This window comes from Lycium ferocissimum, chromosome 9, assembly GCF_029784015.1.
Source record: "Lycium ferocissimum isolate CSIRO_LF1 chromosome 9, AGI_CSIRO_Lferr_CH_V1, whole genome shotgun sequence".
NCBI classification, from domain to species: Eukaryota; Viridiplantae; Streptophyta; class Magnoliopsida; order Solanales; family Solanaceae; genus Lycium; species Lycium ferocissimum.
This window is the reverse complement of record NC_081350.1, coordinates 13,642,898-13,661,224: the sequence shown is the minus strand read 5'-3', so window position 1 is coordinate 13,661,224 and position 18,327 is coordinate 13,642,898. Positions and strand designations below refer to the sequence as shown.

The 18,327-nt window shown below is 38.1% G+C and overlaps 1 pseudogene; it reads right to left on the bottom strand.

The window, feature by feature from the left end:
• Positions 1-8,303: 8,303 nt before the first annotated feature.
• On the bottom strand, positions 8,304-9,694 carry LOC132029670 (3-hydroxyisobutyryl-CoA hydrolase 1-like; annotated as a pseudogene).
• Positions 9,695-18,327: the final 8,633 nt, after the last annotated feature.

The following is an 18,327-nucleotide window of genomic DNA, read 5'->3' as shown; positions in this document are numbered from 1 at the left end:
GATGACTTGGAAATCTTGGTTAGACCATTGTAAATGTTCGACAAGACTGGGACTGCAAGACTGATTACTAGTTTATTTGCTATCATGGCCGCCATTCTAAAAGTCCCTGGTCGAATGAAGTTACCATCTTTAGAGGGAAATACAAAGGCGCACAACCAACATTATAGGAAGGCTGCTAAGTATGTGTCGTCCCTTTGTTCATGATCTACTCCAAGTTTAAAAGATATTACTTCGTCTGCACTCGACCACTCGGCTGCTCCAGGTATAGCTCCAGTTGGATTATATGTTGACTTCAAGCGAGCAGATTTGTCACGCCCTAACCTTGGTAAGGCGTGATTGGCACCTGGCACCTTACTGGGCCGAGCGAACCAAGCTTTAACTTACATCTTCTATGTCTCAAATGGCAAAATAAGGCCAAGGAGGCTAACTATGAATATAATATCATGCATATGTACAATGGGCCCACGATGCTGACATAACCACTGACAAGATATAACTAAGCTGTATACAAGAAACAATCTGCAAAGCCTCTATGAACATGACTGAAGTATACAAGTCGGGACAGGGCCCCCGACATACCCGTACACACAAAAATACATATACTAACCCAAACTCGACAATGCTCCAGGAAGAAGAGGAGCCCACCAATCAAGACTAGTACCTGGAGGCAGCCTACTGTGGAAGGTCCTCGTCTCGTCTGTCTATACCTGCGGGCATAAACGCAGCGTCCACAAGCAAAAAGATGTCAGTACGAATAGTGTACCGAGTATGTAAGGTGGAAATGTAACATAATAAACATATGCTGAAAAGAAGAAGGATAAGAATCAACTTGGCACATCTGACTTACTAATGAGAATCTAGTATGCATGTCTCTTTATACTCTCATATCTTTAACTAAATCTATGTATAATACTGTGATCCTAACCTATGTATCATCCTGGTGCTATCTGCCCAACTGATTAGTGGTAACTGCCCAACCGGCCGTAGCACGGTGGTAACTGCCCATCTGATTATCGCCCAATGATAGAGCGCAATTACCCGACTGATCAGTGGTAACTGCCTAACCAGCTGTAGCTCGGTGGTAAATACATAGCTGCCCAATTGGTCGTAGACCAGTGGTAAATATAGTCAACATTATGATCGGTCTCTATGAGTAATCTCTATGCACTTCTCATGGTCATCACTTATCCGTTATTGCGTACATGATCACATAAGACTTATAAGCACAGTTCTGGGCCATAAGGACTTCTTCAAACTTAACTAAACATTAACCAAATCCTTTGATACATCATAAGCCTCTCTTCTAGCATCAAATACCTCATTAGGGATCCTCTACTAGCACTCTATTCGTCTTACAAAACATTGCTTAAGTACACATTTCTAAACCCATCGGAGTGACGTAAGGTCGGTAAACCTCCGACTAACATTATGGAACTATCGTCATGAACATATCTCACCTTGAATGAACAAAATCATAAGATGAGATCAACATCAATGAATAACATCTATAATCATGAAACAAGCTCAATGATATCATAAGAACATCGGGAACTATAAGCTTTGGTATCTTTAGAAACAGGGTTATTAAAGATATCATGTATAGGTTCACAACAAAGGAATCATGCCTAAAGAAAGAAGGGTTTAGCCTTAACATACCTGTAAGCTCACTTCCAGACTTTCCAACTTACCTCCTATCTTGCAATCTACTTAAGATCGTTCGTAGTCTCGTAATCTACATATAAAACCATCCATACTATTTTTAGGCTCATCATCATATGCTCGTCTTAAGCTTCCAAATTAAATCCTTTTAGAATCTGTCGAAATTTAGGTAGCATTTCCCCTATATTATCTACTTCCTCAAAATTCCAAAACAACTCCCAAAAATCATTAACAACATCAAAAATAACATAATCAAGATACTACATGACAAACATATACAAATCCATCCAAAACTTCCTTCAAAAAATCAATCCATAAGCCAACAACATCAACATATCAAACTACAACCTTTATACTATGTTTTTCCTTCACTTTAAACCATTAAAATCCTCCAAAAATAACTCAATATCAAAGTCAAGATGAATAACATACATTCTACTTGAAGAACTTCAATTCTCACAACTTGCTTCAATACCAAAATCACCACAACAACAAATAGAAGCAAGAACATTCACTTTCCACGGACTAGTTTAACGTAATCTTGTTGAATCCTTAATCTAATGGGCTATAAGTGCTTAGGGGATGTGTTGAGAGGTTTCTAGAACTCTTGGAAGTGTTGAATGATGAAAAAGTAGGGTGGATGGGATAGTTATACCCCTTTAAAGTCGGTTCCACCGACTCCACAATTGGCCTTCGCGCTCCCCAGGCCTTTGGCTCGGGTTCACGAAGGGCCTCTGCCAGCCCAACTTGAAATGCCCATAACTTTCTACTCCGATGTGATATCGACGAAAGGTTTGCTGCATTAGAAACTAGACTCGATGAACTTCAATTTAGGCTTTGTTTCACTTCAAAACTCCTAGTATATTAGGAGATATTCCTTCCTCAAGTTGGACCAAAATTGTCCCCATCTTTTCTCCAAAGTTCCAATAAATTTAATTTCCTTAATTCAATTGTCCTCCAATCCTTCCATAGCTTACTCTATGAACTGAAACCTTTATAACCATAAGATAGGCGCATATAATCTCATATATCCTAGAAGGTAACTCCAGTGTCCACAATTAAAACAACCAACACCTAACGAATCTCAACGTACAAAACTACGAGGTGTAACAAGATTTTTTCTCCTTCCGTGGTGGAGCAGGATCGTACCTCAAAGCTCTTTTGCATCAGAACTTTATCCACTTTCTCAAGGGCACCCTCGGATTATGAATCTCCCCTTCTTGAAGATGTTGAAAGACTACAAATATGTACTCGCACATTCGAGGAACGAACCTTTCATTCTTCTCATTAGTACTTGTAAGCTCCTTAGCTTCGAGCACTACTTCTTCATAGGGGGAACCAGCAATGGGTAAACCTCCAATGACGTGTAAATCCCAGAGGGATATTAACTGATGTAAGCAATGTATTTGTCGTTGGACACCATGCTTCAAAGAATGCTTGCAATATGTTTGAATTCTGATCATAGGTGAACAAAGAAGCATAAATAGCATCATATATTCTTGCTGTCTTCAAAGTTTGTTGACTTCTGCCAAGCACGTCTTCAGTGCATTCCCAATATCCTGGTGTATGATGATATTCACGGTCAATTTCCATGGTTCCTGATCCCCAATGTACTTGTCCTTGAAGTATTCGACGTTCTAAACAAAGAAGGGTGCCCGCAACGTTCGACTTGCGATGGTTAAGATTCTGAAGGGACCACATTTTTGACGATCGATTAGAACCTTGGTTGTGTTCTGAAGTCCAATTTAGCATACGGAGAGAATTCCTCAAAGATGGCCACGAACCAGCATACCAACCAACCAGCGGAATATGAGTCAGCAACTTGGTTAAGATCTCGCCATTTTCAGCTTCGATTATGAGATACTTGTTTTTGGAGGACGGAGACGTATAATCTCTGAAGTGAACCATCTCTTCAAACTGCATGAACAAAAGAAGCCTGGTTAATAACAAGGTTGAAGTTGATCGGATTTATGTACACGGAACTTGTCAGTCTTAAGGTGTCGGAGGCAATGTTAATCTCTCGCACCCTAAGCTGATTGTTTTGTGAATGTAATATTAAAAGGAGCTCAAGTTGTCAGTCTCAAAATGTCAGAGATAACATTAATCTCTCGCACTCTAAGCTGACTGCTTCTTGGATACGTTATCAAAAGGATCTTTACTTGTCAGTCTCAAAGTGTCGGAGATAATGTTAATCTTTCGCACTCTAAGCTGATTGCTTCTTGCATCAAAAGGATCTTTATTTGTCAGTCTCAAGGTGTCGGAGGCAATGTTAATCTCTCGCACCCTAAGTTGATGGCTTCATGGATATATCAATAAAATCGGGCTTATGATGTCGGAGGTAATATTATTCTCTCGCACCCTAAGCCGATTGCTTCATGAATATATCAATAAAAGGATGTCGCATGTCAGTCTTAAGATGTCGGAGGTAATATTATTCTCTCGCAAATTAAGCTAATCTCTCATGAACTTTTTGTGTTGCACCTACAAAAGAAGAAAGACAACACAGGAAAAAGAGAGGAAAAATTACACTCACCGTGACTTGAGAAGCTGCAACTGATGAAAAAATATTGGAGAGCATATCCCTATTTATAGATGGGTAATGACGGTTATCCACTCCTAATCCAATAATAATTCAATAAGGAGTCCTAGTTGGTTTGAAAGACTATGTCTCAATTCAATTGAAAAAGGAAAGAAAACTGGCTACGGGCGGTGCAGCACCAAGTCAAAACACTTACCTTAAATGTTGGATCCTTCTTTAATTAAAGGAAATTGGAACCTTTGGTAATATTAGGTCCATATGCCAAGAATTTCATATGTACGTGGTTTATAAATATTAAATATACCGCATGTACAAACATGGATTGGCGTTAAAATCTCAAGAACGAAGGGTATAATGAGCATTTTCTTGACCTGCAGTTCGAAGTCAGTGGTTCAATAATACTTCAAGACTAATCTTTTTATATTCGACAAGTCTATACCTCGATAAGTCTTGAAGTAGGGGGCATTTGTGGATAGTGAAATTGTATTAAATTTAAATCCGCAAGAAATTCGGATTATATTAAATTCAAGATATATTAGTCCAAACAAATATTATGGATTAATATAATTGGATTAATTATTTAAGTCCAATAAATATGGATTTGATTAATGATCTAATTTTTATGGGCTAGTCCATTAATTTGGGCTATAAATAATGAGCCCACTTTGCTAAGCCCAAGATGTCATCTTCCTAGATGCCCAAATTTGGTGACACGTGTCAAATGACGTGGCGTGACAAGTCAAATGAAAGAGCCAATTACGATCATACCACGTGTCAAAATGATGCAGCATGCCTAGTCAAATCAAAGGCCAATGAAGATGTGTCACGTCTACAAGTGACATGTTCCGACCAATCAAATATCGTCGTATCGAGCCAAATCGATTGGCGAAAGGAGTTCATCCTTATCACAACTCCTCCATCCTACAACTATAAATAGGGGCCTCATAATTCAGAAAAAAGGAACAGAAATTCTAACAAGAAGCCAGAGAGAGCTCGTGGATCAAACGTCGCAGATTTCTCTACAAGCTAAAAGCATTCAAGTATTTCTCTAGAAGTTTTAGAGATCCAAACGAAGATTCAAGATCAAGCTTCAAGCCTTGAATCCAAGTACAAGTTCAAGATCAAGACCACCAGATTCAAGATCAAGCTCAAAAGCCCTTGAATTCAAGTACAAGTCAAGATCAAACCCATTAAGTTCAAGATCAAGCTCAATAGCCCTTGAATTTATTGTTGAAAAGACAAATCAGCGGAATCATAAAGATTATAACACTCATATTTGAAATCAAATACAACGATTGTTGCGATATTTTCTAGTCTTGATTATTATTTTCTAGACGCGAATTTTATTGTCTACACACACACAAGCGTACACTGTTGTTTCGTACAAGTAATAAAGTGATAAGGTTATCAAATATAGTGCCACAGAGACTTGTGATTAATCATCCATCAAATTAAACTAATGTTAATTATCTAAACAAGAAATAAAACTCAAAGTTATTATTATAAACTAACTAAAAATAAAAAGAAAACAAATAATGTACTTTAACCAAGAAAGTGCAAATTTTTATGTTATCAATGAGATGAAATCGAACTAGGGTTACGGACTATCAAACAATCACGTTATATTCTTCAATTAATTCAACTTCTTAATTTATCTGGATTATTGATTAACAGGGTTAATATTGCTCGCAGTATTCCGTCAAATATTTGATCGTCTATTCAAGTTGACCTAAGCCTATATGTCAACAGAATAAGGATTAACAAGAACATATTCGAATTTCCTGTATCATAATCAAGCAAGACAATTAACATACGTCTGTAATCGCGAATCCGTTTCCCGATACCCGGGTTCAAGAACTCACTCTATTTAAACTTATATGCAATCTATAGTTCCCACTTTCGAGTTCAATTATAGATTATAGTATTCAATTGGTGATCACACAATCAAATAATTGAGATCAAGATTAAATAAATAAATACGATAAACTAATTAATTGAAATTAATATTTGAATAATAAAGAAACACAAAGACCAGCAATATGGAGAAGAAAAGATAAACCCAATGAATTTCAGCTTCCACAATGGCTCGTAGCTCTCTTCAGGTCAAAGTTTTCTTCAAAACGTATTTAGAAACTATTTATAGGGGTAGGAAAAGTCCTAGACGAAGTAACCGAGTTCAAAAAGAATTGGGAAAAATTGAGCTCCTAAAATCGGCTTGGGACATAGCGACCAATTGCTTTTTCTTGGCATATTGAAGTTCCGTAGGTGACTCATTTAACTTCAATGATTTTCTGCCTAACTTTTGCTTTCAAGATGCTTCCTTCCTTACAAATTCCAATTGCCAAGATCAAAGAGCTACTTCAATTGTTCCTGTTTTTTCTGCAATCATTACTTCATCCAATATTAAGTAATGATTGCAAGTAATCACTATTTGATGATTCGTAAGTTTCGCTTCAAATTTCATATCCAATGTACCTCAAATATAATATTAAGTATAAATTATTATAATTAATATCCAAACGACCATTAAAAGTATTAAAATGTTAGACAAATAATAACATAATTATGCATTTTAGACCGAACATCAACACTATTGCCCGTTACATTAAAGTGTCCAATTTAGTCCCACCTATGTGGAAATCTAACAATGACTAAGAAGCAACATTCACAAGTCAAATATACTCTCCAAAAGAAAATTAGTTAAACCTTTGGCACCCAATAATATAAAAGAAACTTGTCACTGAAATCCGCAAATGTCCAACTTCTGGAGACTCTTAGGTTCTTCTCTAGCATAGAGAAATTCTTACATAAATTTAAGTATTGTTTAAAAAAAGAAAAAGTTAGACAGAAGAACATACTGAGATACGAGTGAATTATACGTAACATATGACGCGTAGATATATAGATAATGTCATATGGTTCTCGAAATAGTTTTTGCTTCATTCAGCATCAAAAATGAGAAAATGGTATAAGAATGCCTGTCTTTTCATCTCCAGCCATAAGCACCAAAACAGATTGGGGTGACCCGCCACCAGATATGCCATGCTAAAAGATTTCGTTGACTGATCCTTAGTGTCAGCCATTGGACACCCAACAATGAAGAAATTTATCTCCTTGCAAATTGTAATCCATTAAAATAGAACAGCAATTAACACCTTCCTCATTCTTTTGTTCTCCTCTCGTGTTCTAGTTTACTAGTGTTAACCTTTGACAGTATCTTTAGGATTGGATTCCTGGAAGAAGCTAACCATGCTAGGTTGACAAACAATAAATTAAGTAGTCAAAGGTTACTGTTCTTTTTGCATCTGGATCTTTCCTTGGAGTTAGAAAAATCATTTTGAAAGTTGAAAGAGATTGTTAGAAAGTTAGCTTGATAAAACTGAGCTACCAATCAAAAATATTTGCTTGGAAATTCCGTGTCGCTTGCCATTGAAGAATCGGAATATTTTGTTCGCTAATCATTTTGAAAATCACTTTTTCCGATATCAGAATAGCAATTTGTGCTTGGTCAAAAGTGCTTCGGAGAAAAAACTACTTTTTTCCAACTTCTGAAAGATAGCTTCTACAACAACATACCCAGTGAAATCCCACAATGTGGGGCCTGGGGAGGGTAAAGTGTATGCAGACCTTACCCCTATCTCGGAAGATAGGGAGGCTTTTTTCGAAAGACCCTCGGCTCAAGAGAAAACACGACGAGAAAAAGGTCGATAAGCACAAGCGATTCAAAGCAAAATGAAAACGAAACTAAAGAAAGCGAATAAGTCATGATAGAGCAGTCTGAAAAAAGGAAAATGAAAGATAGCTTCTACTTTCCTTAAAAAAAAAAAAAAGGCAGCCCGGTGTACTAAGCTCCCGCTATGTGGGGTCCGGGGAAGAGCCGGACCACAAGGGTCTATTGTTCACAGTCTTACCCTGCATTTCTACAAGAGGCTATTTCCACGGCTCAATCCCAAGAGTTAAATTCATAAGATGAGAATTGTCCAACATCATATAAAGAATCCAACTTATATTTCCCAGCGGAAGAGTAGTACGCAGGTTCTCGCATTGCAATAAATTAAGACCGATACTTATCTCTGATTACAGAAACTACATTGCAAATTATTTAGTAGTACAATCTACCATTGTGCTTGAGGGTGGACATCACAATTCAATCAAATGATGTGCATATCTGTATACACAACTCTGGCAAGTATTGTATAGCAATATATCTTTCCTTAGGCTTGATTTTTGGCATTTCATACATTGGAGTGATGTGCATTTATTTGGTGTACCACTTCCTAATAAAAATAAAAGTTTTAAAATGTAGTGAAGAGGCAACATGCTGTAGAGAAGTGAATTTTAAAGTTTGGCAATTGCATATGGAGGCAAGTTTGATCTTGGAGGCAGCTTTAGGTCTTGCCAATCTTCATCATCTATCTTGGAGAAGTAACAATCAACATCATCATCTGTAATTAGTTCCAGTCTGGAGGGCTCCCACTTAGGATTTCTATCCTTGTCGATGAGTATGGCTCTGCATCCCTCCAAAAAATCTTTGCTGAACTCTCCCCTATACACATGACAAGCCATCCTATACTCTCGAATAAGGCAACTACCAACACCTTGCAGCCTCCCCCCTCTTATTGATCTCAATGAAATCTTAAGACTTGCCGGGGATGCTTTCTTCAGCGATTGGATGGTTGAAGAGATCCAGTAATCATCCTTCTTGTTCAAAGCCTCATAATTTTCAAGAGAAGATATGATTTCTTCGATTGTTCTCCGAGAGAAGCAATGGTCAATAATCTTCATCTTGTGATAAGGACTTTCTGCTTTCAGCTTTGGTATGTTAGAGAAGCGACTAATGATGGCAGAAATAACATCTGGATCACTCGTATTGACTTTAATTAGTGCTTGTTCTAAAAATGGCAACCTCTCCGAGGGTACAAAATGAGTTGCTAGACCACAAGAGAGCATAGCACCATCTAACTTAGCACCAGTAAGACCAAAGATATTCCCCGAAGAATCCTGGAAGCCTCGAATAAAAGTAAGAAGCACCTACATCAGGAAAGATTCCCAAAGCTGTTTCAGGCATAGCACAAACCGACTTCTCTGTTGCAACTCGAAATCTACCATGTACAGAAGCACCGAGTCCGGCTCCCATGACAATTCCGTTAAGGATGGAAACCTGGGGTTTACTATCTGTTGCTATCACATAGTTAAGGGTGTACTCTTGACGGGGATAATCAGCAACCCATTTCCAGTTACCTTGGCAAATATTACGAACACCAGCTGCAACATCACCACCAGCACAGAAAGCCCTTCCATTTCCCTTCAATATTATTATCTTCACATTTGAATCTCCTTCACTTTCATGGAAAAGTTCCAACAGCCAAGATATCATTTGATAAGAAAGTGCATTCAACTGCTTAGGCCTATTTAATATGAATGTTCTAACACTTGCTCTCTCCTCCACCAAAACCTCATTGGTTCTGCCATTGTTAGAAAATGTTTGAGCCATGGTATGTGGTTCTCAGCTTCTTTGGGAATTTGAGACTGATTAGCTGAGTGTTGCAAATTTATTGTTGCAGCCCCGGGGCTAATTTTTTCCATTGACCAACGACCCTATTGAACACGTTTCTTCTCTGTCTTTTAAGTAACTGGACTAACAGCTGTATGTTCCAAAATTCTTTCATGTGTTACTTATTTATTTTTTTTCCCACGTTTCATCTTAGCCCCATCTCCATGGGACCATTACCCATTACATGGTTTCTCCACGACACTTTGTTGTTTCCGACGCGCACACACGCGGTGTACAATTTAATAAGGTGATAAGATTATCGAATATCGTCCTGTAAAGACTTGTGATTAATCATCCACTAAATTAAACTAATGTTAATTATCTAAACAAGAAATAAAACTCAAAGTTATTATTATAAACTAACTAAAAATAAAAATAAAACAAATAATGACTTTAACCAAGAAAGCGCAGATTTTTATGTTATCAATGAGATGAAATCGATCTACGGCTACAGACTATCTAACAATCACGTTGTATTCTTCAATTGATTCAACTTCTTAATTTATCTAGATTATTGATTGACAGGGATAATATTGCTCACAATATTCCGTCGAATATATGCTCGTCTATTCAAGTTGACCTAAGCCTATATGTCAACAGAATAAGGATTAACAAGAACGTATTCGAATTTCCTGTATGAAAATCAAGCAAGGCAATTAACACATGTCTATCATAATCACGAATCCATTTTCTGATGCTTGGGTTCAAGAGCTCACTCTATTTAATTTATATGCAATCTATAGTTCCCACTCTCGAGTTCAACTAGATTCGTAGATAGTATTCAATTGATGATGACGCAATCAAATAATTGAGCTCAGGATTAAATAAATAAATACGATAAACTAATTAATTGAAATTAATATTTGAATAATAAAGGTCATGAAAAATCATTGAAAAATATAAGTTTAGCTCCACATAGACATGAAAGAAATATAATAAATCATCCAAAGAAACACAAAGACGAGCAATATAGGGAAGAAAAGGTAAAATCCATTAATTTCAGCTTCCATAACGACTCCTAGCTCTCTCCGGGTCAAACGTTTTCTTCAAAACATATTTAAAAATTATTTATAGGGGTAGAAAAAAGTCCTAGACGAAATAACCAAGTTAAAAAGGAATTGGGAAAAATTGAGCTCCTAAATATCGGCTTGGGACAGCCTCGCATTGGACATAGCGACCCATTGCTTCTTCTTTGCATATTGAAGTTCCGTAGGTGACTCATTTAGGGTGTGTTCGGTATTCCGGAAAATATTTTTCAATTTTATCATGTTTGTTTGGTCAAAAATTTTGGAAAACAAGTTCTTCAAAAATGGGAAAATGACTTCCCTAATCAAAATAGGGAAAACAAGTCAACAATTGGTATTTCACCAATCACCCTACCACCACGCAACCCACCCCCCAACCACCAAACCCCAACAACTCCCACAACTAAGGGTGGGCATGGTACGGTATTTGAAACTTCGGTTCGATAATTTCGATTTTCGGTATTTAAAAATACTATACGATTACCATACCAAATTAATTCGGTATGATCCTATATTTTTAAGTTCGGTTTCGGTATTTTGCCCCCAACCATAGTTTGTTCCTACCTTACATATATACATATAATAAAGAATTATGACTTTGGCTAAAAAACGTCTCAATTATTATTCTTTTTTTGAAAAATATTCAAAAGGAAAAATGTTTTTAATTAATTTTTCAATCAACTATATCATTTTTCTTACACATGTAAAAATATTCAAAAGAAAGTACAAGCAATTCCAACGTCTAAACAATTAATTTGTACAAATACTAATTTTTTGTTAGTTTATATATATATATATATGAATTCTATTGTTTTACTTCGGTATTGGTATTTCGCCCCCCCAATACCGAATACCCCCACACACACAAATGCATACCAAATACCAAAAAAAATTATTTCAAAAAAAATTTGAAAAAAAATCTTTTTTGTTTATGTTTTCCCCCCCCAACAACCACCCACCCCACCCCATCCCCCTCCCCCCCCAATTTTTAAGTTTTTTAATTATTTTTTTTTTGGGGTTTCTACTACCCATCCCCCCCCCCCCCCGCCCCGCCCCAACACCCCACCACCCCTTCTAATTTTTTATTTTTTATTTTTTTTATTTTGGTTTTCTATAAATAATTTATAAAAATGAAAAGTTTTTTGAGTGGTTATCTTTTTATATTTGGGTTTTCTACTACCCTTCCCCCCGGTGGTGGGTCCATAAAAAATAATTTCTTTTAAAAGAAAAAAATTTGAAAAGTTATTTTTTTATATTTGGGTTTTCTACTACCCTCCCCCCCCCCCCCCCAAAATAATTTATGGTTTTGAAATAAAAATTTTTTTTCCATTTTTTCTATAAAATTTTACCCTTATAAAAAATTTATAAAAATGAAAAGTTTGCGTAGTTAAATTTGGTTTGGGGTGGGGGTGGGTTGTAGTTGGGGGTGGGGTTGGTGGTGGGGTGGATAAGAATCTTTTTTCCATTTTTTATAAAAGTTAAATAAAATTATGAAATAGAAACTTTGGGAGGGGTTGGTGGGTGGTGGTGGGATTTTGTTGGGGCATGGAGGATGGGTGCTTGGGGTGGGTAGGTGGTGGGTGGTAGGGGTAGGGTGGGTGTGAGGGTTGGTGTGGTATGGGGTGGGTGGGGGGTTGGGGGGGTGTGGTATGGGGTGGTGGAGCATGGGTGGTATTTTCCGAAAAATATTTTCTACCAATCAATCGAATATCGAAAAATAAGTAAGAAATTCACTTATTTCCACTAACCAATCGAACACGAAAAAATAAGTAGAAATACACTTATTTTTGAAGAACACATTTTTATGTGTTCCTCCATACCGAACAAACCCTTAACTTCAATGATTTTCTGCCTAACTTTTGCTTTCAACGTGCTTCCTTCCTTACAAATTCCAATTGCTAAGATCAAAGAGCTACTTCAATTGTTCCTGTTTTTTCTGCAATCATTACTTCATCCAATGTAAAGTAATGATTGCAAGTAATCACTATTTGATGATTGGATCCATTTTCCTTCCTATATATTAGTAAGTTTTGCTTCAAATTCCATCTCGTACCTACAAAGTAAAAATATAATATTAAGCATAAATTATTATAATTAATATCAGACGAAAATTAAAGTATTAAAATGTGACAGAAATAATAACATAATTATGCATTTTAGACCGAATATCAACATTATTGCCAGTTACACTTAAGTGTCCAATTTAGTCCCCACCTATGTGGAAAAATCTAACAATGACTAAGAAGCAACATTCAAAAATCAAATATACTTTCCAAAAGAAAATTAGTTAAACTTTGGCACCCAATATATAAAAGAACCTCAACATCTCGCACCATCAACTTCCTGCTGAACATGTCACTGAAATCCGCAAATGTCCAACTTCTGGAGACTCTGCTCGTTTGATTGGGGAAGAAGTTATCCCGGGATAATGAATCCCGAATTAGGTTCTTCTCTAGCATAAAGAAATTCGTACATAAATTTAAGTTTTGTTAAAAAAAAAATATAAAAAATAATAAAAAGAAGTTAGACAGAAGAACATACTGAAATAATATTGAATTATACGGAACATATGACCCAAAATATATAGATAATGACAGTTAATTACATTAACAAACCTCACAGATTATCGAAATTAATTAGACTACCCAAGTTAATATATATATACAACCCAATAATATTTGATAGGGTGTGGATGGACTTCGTGTGTATCTTCATTTGTTGTTTTTATCTTCCATGGAGGGTTTAGATTGATATACTTCTGTCTTCACATCATACTTCATTTTTAAAAAATTCTTCTCCTTCTGGACAAAAATAAAAAGTAGTCTAAATAAGTTAGGACGAATTTTAACGAAGATGAATCTAGTATATATTGATCCCTCCGTCTCTGTAAAGACACAAGGTTATTCCGAGTGAGAACCTTGTGACCCAACATCGACTCTTGGTGATGGATCTAGATATCTAGAGGAATAGGAAGAAGAGGGGCGTGAATGACAAACCAATGATCAAATGGGGAAGTTTGACAATGACCAGTGCCCAGAAGATGGGAACTATGGGGGCGTGGAAGAGTAGTGAGGATGCGAGCAGTATGTGGGATAGAGCGGTCAGTTGCATTAGAGAAACAGCTAGAGAGGTGTTGGGGGTCTCGAAAGGTAACCGCAATGGGCATCAAGGGGACTGGTGGTGGAATAGAGAAGTCCAAGGCAACGTGGAAGCAAAGAAGGTGGCGTATGTGAAGTTGGTAGCAAGCTAGGATGCGGAGTAAGATGGCGAGGAAGGAGGCAAAGCTAGAGGTTACGGCCGCGAAGACGGCAACATTCGAACTTGTATGCAGAACTAGAGGACAACGACGGGGATAAGAAGTTGTACAGGTTAGCCAAGGCAAGGAAGAAGAGGGCACGTGACCTGGATCAAGTGAAGTGCATCAAGGATGAGGATGGCAAAGTACTGGTGGAGGATGCTCTCATTTGAAGGAGATGGTAGTCGTACTTCCATAAACTCTTGAATGAAGAAGGGGACAGAGACATTGTGTTGGGAGATTTGGAGCACTCCGAAAGATATCGCAATTTTGGATATTGTAGGAGTATAAAAGTCGAGGAGGTTAAGGGTGGTGCTATTTGTAGGATGCGCAGGGGGAGAGTCACCGGGCATGACGAGATCCCGCTAGAATTTTGGAAAAGCGCAGGCATGGCAGGTTTGGAGTGGCTGACTGCGTTGTTTAATATTACACCTTGGAAATTTCGTGTCGCTCGCATTAGGAATATGCTAACGTAAACCTAAAGTGGACATGAAGCCCTTGTAAGGTTAAGAAGGATATTTGACAATGCTAAGTGTATGTCTTAAGGTTTCGAAGTTATATGAAGCAATGGAAGTAAGTTCGTCGGAGGAAGTCTAGGTTGTGCCATGTTTGGAAAGCTTTCACACCATGTGAGTTTCACATTTCCTAGCATCACTTTGAGGGGGATATATAAGGCCCCTTAGAAGGTTAATGAAGCTCTAGACAAGTGCCAAGAAGGTTCCATAAGGATTGGAGGTCAAACGAATCGAAAAGATTGCGATTTCGCGAAATCGGGGAAAGTGGGGTAGTGTGCGGTCGCACATTGAGTGTGCTGACCCGTACACTGCACACGCACTGCCCATTTTGGGCATACTCACTGGACAGCACCACCCCTATGTGGTGGGGAGAGTGTGCGGCCGCACACTCAGTGTGCAAGGTCGCATACTCTCCGCAAAGTGAGTCGGGGTGTGATTTGGCCACCTTTTTCAATCCCAAACGGCCCCAAATTCATTTCCACCTTTCCACACTTATTTCCCTACCTTTCTAGGGGCTTCCTAAGAGTTCTTGAAGGTTCCCTAACCCTCCATCCCTTTTCATGTCATCTGAGGAGAGAATCAACATCAAAACTCAAAGGTGATCCAAGGAAGGTGATTGTTCTTGTTTTTCTTCAAAGTTGTGGTGAACTTGAGCTTGGAGGAAGTTGAGTGGGGTGAAGTTATTTGATTACAAGGTATTTTTCTCATCTTATTCTTATGGTTGAGTTGATAAAGGTTTAGTACCCCTTAGAAAGGAAAAGAATTAAAGTGGAGAAGCCATGGATGGTGTAATGGAGAAGATGACTATGAGTGAACTTAAAAGGGGGATTTTGGCCCAACTTTGGGATTAAATTGAATATAGCTTCTTGATTGTGATATCATGGATGTTGTCATTATTTTTTTAGAGTTGTTTTGCCATATGGTGGAAGTTGATAAAATAGGGGAAGTGCTGCCCAAATTTCGTTAACTCGTTAATTATGCTAGTTTGAACTTAAGAGTGTTTCTTCAAGACTTAACTTTAGTATGATCCTCTTGAATGTAGACTTTGCGAATTGGAAGGAGAACGTTAAGTGATTAAGGAGACGTTAAGGTATGTTAAGGCTATCCTTTCCTTTATTATGGCATGATCTTATGATGTGAACAAACGAGTTTCCATATTACTCTACTCTTAGAAATACTAGGAGTACTTCAGTCTTTGACGTTCCTATACCCCAATTATGATTATTCCTTCTGTTCATGGGTCTTGAGATTCCTTATATTGATGATGTTAGCTCAAAAGATGTTCATCGGAGATAGTACGACCTTGTGTCACTCCGAGAGTTCTATGCATTCAGTTTATACATGGATTGCATTCATATATTCATATGCATATTGACCCGTGACCAGAAGGCGTTATAGACGCGTATATTATATGTATATGGGGTATGGGGGAAAGGGATAGGCGTTATATACGCATTACCACCTGATCAGCTAGTGCACCATGATGATGATATATGGATCGAGTTGCACGTTCCGTAGCAAAATATATATGATGATGATGATCGCCGCAGAGAGACCGATGGGATATGAGATAATGGATCGGGCTGAACGTTCCTCAACACTATGACCTCTATATATATATATATATATATATATATATATATATCTGTGACCATGATTATCATTGAGAGCATGCATATTATGCGCCCATAGAGGCATGGTCGGTATACGGTTTATGCAAATATTATCGGATTCTCGGCCACGTACGGATGCGTTCGGACGATCGAGTTTGGCTTTTTGAGTTTTGATTACGTTCATGATTCTTATGCTTATGTTACTCCTATGCCTTACATACTCGGTACATTATTCGTACGACTCTCTATGCTCGGGGGCTTGCGTTCATGCCGCCGAGGTTCGGGTAGACGGACGAAGCGGTCCGAACTTAGTAAGACCTCTACCCAACGGTGGTTACTGCGCTCCATTTGATCCGGAGCTGCAGTTTATTTTGGTATGTCATTCTTTAGAGATGTATATGCATATGGGTATAACGGGGCCCTGCCCCGTCCTTTCTATAGCTTTATGCTCCAGTAGAGGTCTGTAGACAGTTTTATGTATTTGACAGATGATGTAGCCTTGTCGACTCCTATTCTTTTGTGTACAATCTATGTGGCAGCCTAGTCGGCTTGCATTGTTCCTTCCAGCTTATATATATATATATATGCAGATTGTACAAAGTTCATGATGTCTTCCTTCCTTGAGATAGTATAAGTTCAGTTTGAGTTATGTATGGGCCCTTGTTATCCAGATACGAGTATAGGGGTGTGTGGTCACTAGAGATCAGGCACTCGTCACGGCTCATCGGTTTGGGTCGTGACATTTAATGTCATTTTTAAGAAGACAAAAATGCTCGACGAATTGAGGTGGAGTACGATGGTTCCTTTGTACAAGAACAAGGGTGACATTTTGAGTTGTAACAACTATAGGGGTATCAAGCTGCTAAGCCACACTATGAAAGTTTGGGAGAGGGTGGTGGAGACGAGGGTAAGGAGAGGCGTGTCTATTTTCGAGAACCAGTTCGGGTTCATGCCGGGGCGCTTGACTATAAAAGTCATTCATCTTATACTGAGACTGATGGAACGGTATAGGGAGAGAAAGAAGGAACTATATATGGTATTCATCGACCTAGAAAAGGCTTACGACAAAGTCACAAGGGAGGTTCTGTGGAGGTGCTTGGAGGCTAGAGGTGTACCTGTGGCGTACATTAGGGCGATTAAGGATATGTACGATGGAGCCAAGACCCGGGTAAGGACAGTGGGAGGATACTTGAAGTACTATCCAGTGATGATACGGTTGCACGTGGGATCAGCTCTCAGCCCATTTTTGTTTGCCTTGGTGATGTTGACGCAACAAATCCAAGGTGAGGTGCCATGGTGTATGTTATTCGCAGACGACATAGTTTTGATTGACGAGACTCGCAGCAGAGTTAATGCTAAGCTGGAGGTTTAAAGACAGACTCTAGAGTCTAAAGGGTTCAGGTTGAGTAGGACGAAGACAGATACTTGGAGTGCAAGTTCAGTAGCGAGAAGCAGAAGGTACGACTGGGCATAAAACACCAAAAATCGAATTATCGAACTGAATCGGGGATTTTGGTAATTCGGTATTCGGTATTTCGGTTTTTTATTCCATTTTTAGGAATAAAATTTAAAAAATACAGTATTCGGTTTCGGTATTCGATATTCAGTTTAAGATAAAAATACCATTCGATAATTTGGTATTACCGAATACCGAAATAATATTATGTCGTCCTTGCTTATCTGTATGCTTGCCTGCTCATCCCTAAATTGAAGATCCGTGCTTTAGTTGAGTTAACGTGATCATTGCAAACTAAAGGTTGGTTTTGGTTCCAAATCTTTTACCTTTGCACTTGGAGTGTTAGATATCTGAGAAAAGGCAGGGATTGCTTCTTACGTGATTATGTTATTGGAAACATTTATCCTATCAAGCTCATCAACGGAAGCCATTATATATATAGGCGAATGAGCTTGGTTGGTGATAATCTTCGACTTACCGAATACCGTACATAACCGAAGTTTGATTTATCGATTACCGAATTACCGAACCGAAGTTTGAAAGTTCGGTATTTGGTATCTACTTTCAATTACCGAATTACCGAACCTGAACTTTGAAAATACCGAACCGAATACCGAATACCGAACACCCACCCTTAGCAAGAGGTGGATGTGGAAGTGAAGTGCGGGTAC